Below are 7,023 nucleotides of genomic sequence, written 5' to 3' on the forward strand. Positions count from 1 at the left end.
AAAAAATTGAATTTATGCTAAATGTGTCTTTTCTAGAGACATGCCTTCTAAAATAATAAAAAAATCTTTTAATTAGTATTACCCTATATAGAACCAAATGTTTAAACTTTATCATCTGTATACATTATAATCAATATTTTGACATTTCAATTCAAAATCAATCAAAATAAGTAAGCCAAATGCCAATTAAATCGACACATTTCCAAAATAGTAACAATACTATTTTGTGTAACATAAATCCAAAATAGGTAGAATACTATAAACTTATGTTAATAAAAAGTTAGTCAATCCAAAATATAACAAGTATAAATATACATCATGAGTATCTATCCAAAATAATGATATGCAAAATACTAACAATATCCAAAATACAAGTCATATGTACTAACATCCTCAATGTGTACCGCACAAAGGAGTCTTCCTCTTCCGTTGTGGATGTCCATGATATGCATGTTCCACTATTGACTCTATAGGGTTGACATGTACCCTTCCTCCCATGTGCTTGACGACCACGTCTCCTACTATGTCCTCGACCACGATCATTCTTCTTTCCTCCTTGATTATCATTTGCTATATGAATTAACTCTTCATCAACCAATGTAACTTTTATCGATTGTGGTAATGATGCAATAAGTGGTACTATAGGTGGGGTGGATGGCACCTCCATAGGTGTAATAGGAGTCTTCTCAATAGGTGATAGCTGATGTAATCGATGGTGCATCTCTAAGGACAGATGTATGCCTATCCCTCTCCTATGATCCCTTCCATTAGTTCATACACCTCTTGATTGAGGCTGGAGTTGTGTAGCTGCAACAACACTAAATGGAGTCCGATCCTACAAAGATGGAACAATGGATGATATTGGCTGCTAATGAGGTGGTGGACTAATGTTAGTCGATGGTCGCGTTCCAACAATAGCTGGTGTATGCCTAATCTCCCTCTATGAGGCCTTCGTCCTATAGGTTGTACATCTCCTGATTGAGGCTAAAGCTGTGTAGTAGCATCAATACTAAATGGAGCATCTAAGCAATCCATCTCATGTATGGCCTCTAATACAGAGTACACAATCTGCAAATGCACATATCATTTAGAGGTGCAATATCATATATCTAATGCATGTTAGTAGTCTGTAAGTCAAATAGGAGATAAATTAAATTCTTATAAAAATAAAATAAACTTTAATAAAAAGCTAAGACATGAAAATCACCAATAGCTCATGGAAGGACTTGGTTGAGTAAGAAACTGAATAGTAATGGAACGATACCACACCATGTATAGTATCATGATGCCCCAATGAACCTATAGCCATCTTGTCTCTAGCAATATGCTCGTGCCTAAAGCTCAACGTCGAATGTAGTCTCTATGTTGAGTAGTCCAATCAACATCATGTCTATCTCTCAAATCACATTTATGTAAGATTGACTCATTTTCACATGACTGAGGAATCCCTTGACGAAATCCAAATTGTCGTAGTACTTGATCGGATCTATGCCATTCAACTATGTGGAAACATATCAAAGGTGAGATGGTGCACCATATATCTTTCCCAATAGTACAATAATTAGGAAGACCAACATTCATGTCATCAACATAAGGTTTCCATAATTTGTACTCAAGAAAGGTTATATATAGTTAATGGTATGAATTTGTTTAGAGAAACAAGTATAAGAAATGAATCACACTTTTATCACCTGATCTACTATAAGTTGATCAAGATGGTGCCTATATTGAGCTAGGATGTGCATGCTAATCAAAGTAGTATGAAACTCATCTTTCCAACAATAAAAAATAAAAATAAAAAAGCATAAATAAATAAATAAATGCTAGAATTTAAGTTTATGCATGTATCCTCATAATAGTAAAATTTGTGGTAATGTCATAATATGTATCGAGCGACCAATGGAGGTGAAGACAGATGGTCATCATGTGGAGCTATATATAAATGATGAGGTGCAATAAATAAGAACCTATCTCATATCCATAATTGGAGCAAAATCAGTGGGCTAGATATATCATGCGTATTAATTTGAGAGGCTCGACACAATTGTTGATAAAGCTAGGCTAAACAGGCACTACCCTAACTATACCTACTAGCAACCTTAAAATCCTCTAGAATGGGTAAAAACATAAGATGCACCTTATCGTTAGTCTTTCATGAAAATAGAAAACTTCTAATGAGTTGTAAGATATAAGCCTTAGTATAACGCTGAATAGACTCCTCATCAGCATTTGGTGCCAAAGTAGGGAAGCTCTGACCCAACCATGTAAGATGAAAGTGCAACCCATATATGTCTATATCTCTAGGAGTGAGTCCTAATAAAGAATAACATACATGTCTCCAATCTAAACATGTGCTACTAGTAACTACATCCCCATCTACTGATAGTCCAAGAAGAATGACAATGTCCTGTAGTGTAATCGTGCACTCCCCTTGAGGTAAGTGGAATGTATGAGTCTTAGGTCGCCATCTCTCAACAAATGCAGTAATAAGGTGTCAATTTAAGAAATGAATCCTAAGCATGCAACACCGTAGAAGCCTATCTGTTGTAGTAATGAAATAAAACTCCCATCGAGTGCACTGGTATGATGAAAAATTGCCTCGCGATGCCAACAATGGAGCTCCTTAAAGTCAGCACCTATCCATGCTAAAGATGACTTGTGTGTGCCCTATCCATGTATTTTTGTATGATCCAATGGTCCCGAATCCATCGTGCAATAATAATTACATATAGTAAATAACCATTAGTTCTTGTTAACATTAGTATGACTAAAAATTTAAAAACATTACATAAAAATATCATATTATGAAAATGGATAATCTTTCATACTTTAATTGTCATGAAGAAGGAAGTTAGAGGATTGCCCCTCCATCTCTTATAGGATAGTTGCAATGATTATGCCCCTCTATTTTACATAAGCCACATCAAACCTAAATGCTTGGTTCCATCAAATCCATTTCATTCCTTATCCTTGATGATCTTGGACAACCTTTATCCCTCATGACACCCCTTATCCCTCATCAAAGTTGGGTTAAGGTAGAGAATACGAAAATCAAGATACGACCAATAAGATTCATGTAGAATGAGATTAAATTCAAGGGCATAACTATTGACATAGGCATCCATCCTATAGTATTTTTCAACAAATTGCCAACTATCAATCCTCATATGAGCACAATCAGCTAGCACATGTGAACATGGAATGCCAAATGATTGCCACTTATTACAACTACATGTACCTTAGTTCAACTTAACAACTTGTTTGTTACGTTCTTTATCCATATGAAACCTATGGAGAGCAGTAATTACTTCAAATGTTTGATTAATTCGATGGAAGATAGTCATAGTATGTCCACTAGCTTTGGCTTTAGCTTTTTAAAATTTATCAATTGCAAATGCAATATGCACATCTCCACTTGTCATTCTAGCACGTATCTCTGCTCTACGAGTCTCAAAGTATGAACACATTGATAGAAAGTTAATTGAGCAAGTGAAGTGATAGGCAACATTTGCGCTCTCTTAAGCACACCATTTATGCATTCAACAATATTTGTGGTCATCTACCTATATCGATATCATATATTATATGCTTGAGTCCATTTTTGAGTGTCTAACTTTGAAAACCAGCCCACACTTTTTTCATCTAATAGTTAGAGTTTTAACTCCTCCATGCATCTCTCATATTTCTATGGTTGATGTTGAGATCCATCTTTATACGCCAAGTCTTTTAAGACCTTATTCTTAAATTAAAATTGCTCATTACATGCCTAAGAAAATATCAATGTTGCATATGAGGAGGACTTCATCCAACTGATGGATTTTTGACAACAACATTTATTCCTACATGGTGATTAGAAATTAGGCATATCCCTTTTCTTTGAGTGACGTGATGCCTTAATGCAATAAGAAACAAGGATCAACTATCCTGTGATTCTTCTTCAATAATTATAAACACAAAGGGGAATATATGACCATTTGCATCAATTGAAGTAGCAATTAAAAGCTTCCTCATGTATTTTCCATGTAAGAACATACCATCAATTTGTATAATTGGTTGCAATGCTTGAACCCTTCAATACTTGGCCCAAATGTCCAAAAACATGCATAAAATGCATGTTCCTAGAAATCACTCCCAAAGATATTGTCTTCCAAACAACCTTTGTTCCAAGATTAGTTAGCTTAAGGATGTTCATCTACTTTGGCAATGCTTGATAAGATTCATCCCAATCATTAAATACTCTAATAATTACTTTTCTCTTAGCTTCCAAAATTCTCCTATAATAGACATCATATCCAAATTTATCCTTCACTATATGATGTAATGTTGCAATAGAGGTGGTGTGATCCCTTTAAACTACATTTTAGATATTTCTTGCAATCAATGTAGAGTCCAGTTGAGAGTAGTCTTTTGATAATTTAGGATAAATACAAGTGTGAGGACCTACATACTTGGTTATCTCAAACAATCCATGACTTTTATGATGATATGCACGAAGCCTCCAATTATATCATTCCTGCCATTTCTTACATCTCATTGCCCACAATTGTGGTTCTAATTCACAAACAACTAAATGTTTGTTCTAACATATTGTATAACGTTTTATAGAATATTGCAAGTCTTTTTTACTCTCAAATCTCAATCATTTAAACAACTCATTGGATTCATTTCACAATTTGATATGTGATATGAGAGACTCAACAATCATGCTATTTATTGTATCCCAATTCAATTGTTTAAACAATTGGGGAAGACATAATATGTTCACCATTATCTAAAAAAGCCTTATTTGTTGGAGGTTCATCATCATAATTCTTTTCGTTAATCTCATCCTCATCATCAAATTCCATATCATCATTTTCATTTGTAAATGGGATGTCAACATAGTTGTTTGTCGTTATCAATGGCTGAGTCACTATTGCCAAATTCCCCCCTTCCCATTTCATCATTGTGTGTTAAATTCTCTTCCATATCATCAATGTGCACAACCAAATTCCCCTTTGCTAGTACTTCCACATCATGACCCATAATTTCTTGATCAAATGATGGACTTAACCTAGATGAATGATCTCTTGGACGTGTTTGCAAGTACATTTCAATAGTATTCGATGGTGGGATTTGTGCTACAACATGAAACATTAACCTTACATTATCATCATCTTTAATTGGTAATTGTATATAGTTAATGTTCCCATTTCCAATCGACATAAGAATTAAATACCGAAATATCATGGTGTGGACCCCGCATTTCGAGCTCAATGCGTTTCCCACTCGATGGCGAGCTCGATTTTTATTTGAAAAAGTGATTTTTATTGATTAAGAAAATAACGTGGAGTCGCCATTTTGTGGACCCCGCATTTCGAGCTCAATGCGTTTCCCACTCGATGGCGAGCTCGATTTTTATTTGAAAAAGTGATTTTTATTGATTAAGAAAATGACTTGGAGTCGCCACTTATTTTTGTTTTATTTTTTAAAGGGTAAACAAAATAAGAAAGAAAAACCCTAAGTGTGACTCCTTATTTTGGAAAAGGCGGTCTGTGAAAAACCGGATCGGGTTCGGGGGTCAGGTTACTTATCGGGAAGGTACGGTAAAGACCGTAGCACCCCTCTAAGTCCCTAAAGTCGAGTCTCTACTAATAAAATAAATCAATCATGGGATCTGATAGGGAAATCAATGGATACCCGAATCAATCATGCACATATGAAAATCGGAACACTCAATGAAGAATAACCAAAGTGAGAGCGGAGCGTATCTTGACATCAAAAGAGTCATCATGCGCTATCAAGAAAGGGGGTTAGTGCACAATAACAATCACGAGATATGTCACACATACCACTAAATCAGATAAAGAAGCACCAATATCATGCATGGCATTATTCCAATTCCACTTTTATTTTAAAGGAAATTTATTTGATGTCGGGCCCCCCACCAAAGCCCAATTTATTTTTGAGTGAATCAATTTCGTAAATTCTATCACCAAGAATTACGAAAATAAATTCACACTTATTTTAAAACATTTCAAAATCATGGAAGTTGTGAAAAATGTATGCCGAAGAAAATGGCAATGAATTTCATTGAAAGAAAATGGATTTTGGAACCTAAAAAAATGCTAAGGATGAAAAATGGAAGAATTTGAAGTTGTTTGAAAACTCATTACTTTAAAGACAGGCATGAAAATAAATGAAGAAACATGGATTTGAAAAGAAGCACAAGAGGATGGCCATACAATTTTAGGATTGTGCATGTGGGCCCGGAGTACAACCAACAAAGTCGGGTCTGAGATGACCAATGAAAACGGGACAGATTGGGAGACACCAGCAGCAGGCTTCTCCATGAGACACTCCTCTGTCAGTTGAAGCACCTTAAGGCTAGGCACTTCTCACCCTTCTAGATAGGCATTACAGGCCCCGTCAAGGTCACTAGAAAGCAGGTTTGTCCGCAGCAACAAATTCTTGGATATCGACCAAAGTCACAGTTCGCTTGCTCGCTTAGCATAGCAGTCAGTTTTTGCTAAGTCCATAAGTAACAGATATGAATCAGACCACGAAGCCTCTGCTACTGATTCCACTATTTCGTTTTGCTCCAAAGAGTGCACCAAACGCTTTCATGCCTTACAGGGAGGCCACGTATGAATCGTCAATACCCTGTGGCCTTGATGCGGCTGCTGAAGAAATCCAGCGAGTAATTTAGAGCTTCCCTCAACTTTGAGATGTTGTCCTTGCCTGGAATTACCATTTCTAACACCTTCTGCAGTTTGAGAGTGATGAAGAGAGCCATTCCCATTCATATCTGGTGGACTGTTTCATGATGGCTATATCTCTTGAGAGAACTTCTTGATGACGTAGGCCACAAAGTCACCATGATTTCATCCATTATCAAATAAAATAGATAATATATCAGCTTCATCCTGTAGACGTACTTCCAAGAGTACCAATTATGGAGGGTATACTCGCTCCAATGCAAACAGTACTTATGCCTTATGATTGTGTCGTGGTGCCGATGACACAAGCCAAGCGTTTCGCTGT

Source organism: Vitis riparia, chromosome 6, assembly GCF_004353265.1.
Source record: "Vitis riparia cultivar Riparia Gloire de Montpellier isolate 1030 chromosome 6, EGFV_Vit.rip_1.0, whole genome shotgun sequence".
Taxonomy (NCBI): Eukaryota; Viridiplantae; Streptophyta; class Magnoliopsida; order Vitales; family Vitaceae; genus Vitis; species Vitis riparia.